At 38.6% G+C, this 1,850-nt stretch overlaps 1 non-coding gene across 1 annotated transcript; it reads left to right on the forward strand.

Moving 5' to 3' along the window:
- The first annotated feature begins 326 nt into the window (after nt 1-326).
- LOC140818915 (small nucleolar RNA R71) lies at nt 327-433 on the forward strand. Its single transcript, XR_012115143.1, has one exon. It is a non-coding gene; the product is annotated as a small nucleolar RNA R71 (small nucleolar RNA).
- The last annotated feature ends 1,417 nt before the right edge of the window (nt 434-1,850 follow it).

Consider the following 1,850-nt stretch of genomic DNA (forward strand, 5'->3'; position numbering starts at 1 on the left):
GCACGTCATGCTCACCCCCACACTTATCACAGAAAATTTCTTGCAGACGCATAGCCGACCCACTCATGCTCATCCCATCAATCTTTCTATTCAAAGACTCTTACTGTGCTAAAACCGCAGACAAATCATTAACTTGATGAACTCCAGCACCTCGTCTCTGCCTATCAGACTGAGGATGATAGCTACTCGCAGCCATCTCCTCCAATAACTCATATCCTTCCTCAGCCGTCTTTCTCAGTAAGTTACCACATGCAGCAGCATCTATCATAGTACGGTTAGGAGTAATCAGACCATAGTAGAAAGTTTGAACAACTAACCCAAGCGGTAGCTCATGGTGTGGACATCTCCTCAACAAGTCCTTGTAGCGCTCCCATGCCTCGTAAAGTGACTCGTTCTCATATTGAGCAAACGTAGTAATGTCGGCTCTAAGCTTCATAGTCTTCGACGGAGGAAAGTACTTGATCAGGAATGCCTTTGCCATATCCTCCCATGTAGTGATAGACCCTACAGGCAAACAGTTTAACCACGACTTAGCTTTATCTTTCAGTGAAAATGGAAATAAGCGCAAACGAACAGCATCATCAGACACGCCATTAAACTTAAAAGTATCACAAATTTCAAGAAAGTCAGCTATATGAGAATTAGGGTCGTCAAGTGCACTTCCCCCAAATTGAACAGTGTTCTGAATCATCTGGATGATAGCTGGCTTGATCTCAAACTGATTAGCTCGGATGACTGGTCTTACGATGCTTGGACGTGCTCCATCAAGAGACGGCTGTGCATAATCCAACATTGGAATGCGACGTGGTATCTCAACTTGTCTATTGTCACGCTGTTCCTCTCCACGTTCTTGCTCGTGTCTTTCTATCTGTTCTTTGAGTCTTTGTTGTTGTCTTCGACGTCTAGCTATGCGTTCAATCTCGGGGTCAAAAGGCTCAAGATTAAATTCGAGTGATCTTCGCATGCACCACGAGAAAAATCTGCAACATAAGGAGAGTATCAAATAGCAATAAAATAAGTAATACTAAAGAATTTAAATGAGAAATAAAAAAAAATCGTGAATCAACAGTCCCCGGCAACGGCGCCAAAAACTTGATCGAGCAAAACTTGCACAGTAAATAGTCCCAAAATTTATTTTATAATTGAAAGCTCGATTTAAATATCGCAAGTGCACGATAGTCAAGTTATAATAAACGTAAGTGAATACGAGTATCGATCCACAAGGACTGCGTTACACTAATTTTATTTTCAAGTAAAATTCCTTTAGCGACGATAAATTGAGTTGATTATTAAAATAATGTAAATTAAACAATTAAAATAATTAAAATGCAAAGAAGATGTGTTCAAGAGAGCAATGATTAAATTGGATTAAATCAAATGAGAAATGAATTTGTTGGGAAATTATCAGTTCACCTACCACTCGTGTTTAACTAACTACACTCGACTTTTACTTCTGCATTCGACGGAATTCCCTAGACTAATTAATATACTCTGTCGAGCTATATTAATACTAATCTTAAACATGCAGTACTCAAGTGTCCTCAAATATTTAACAGTTCAAGATTGCATTACATTCTATGGAATCCACTAGCTTTCATCCGGGTGAACTATCACTATCGACACGTACCCAATTCCGTATATCTACTGAATTTGTAAATCCGTGGTTTATACTGTTTGGTCGTATTGTTAATTATTCTATCGAAATCATTAACAACATGAAATAATCAAAGGAAGTTAGCTAGACTTCGATTGAAACAAGAAAGAACAATAGCATAAACAAATCACTAATAAAAACGTCGAGAAATAATGTTAAACAACGAGTACGGGGTAGGATCCCCTCAATTCCCAAC

The sequence above is a fragment of the Primulina eburnea genome, chromosome 17 (assembly GCF_022965805.1).
Source record: "Primulina eburnea isolate SZY01 chromosome 17, ASM2296580v1, whole genome shotgun sequence".
In the NCBI taxonomy this organism is placed as follows: Eukaryota; Viridiplantae; Streptophyta; class Magnoliopsida; order Lamiales; family Gesneriaceae; genus Primulina; species Primulina eburnea.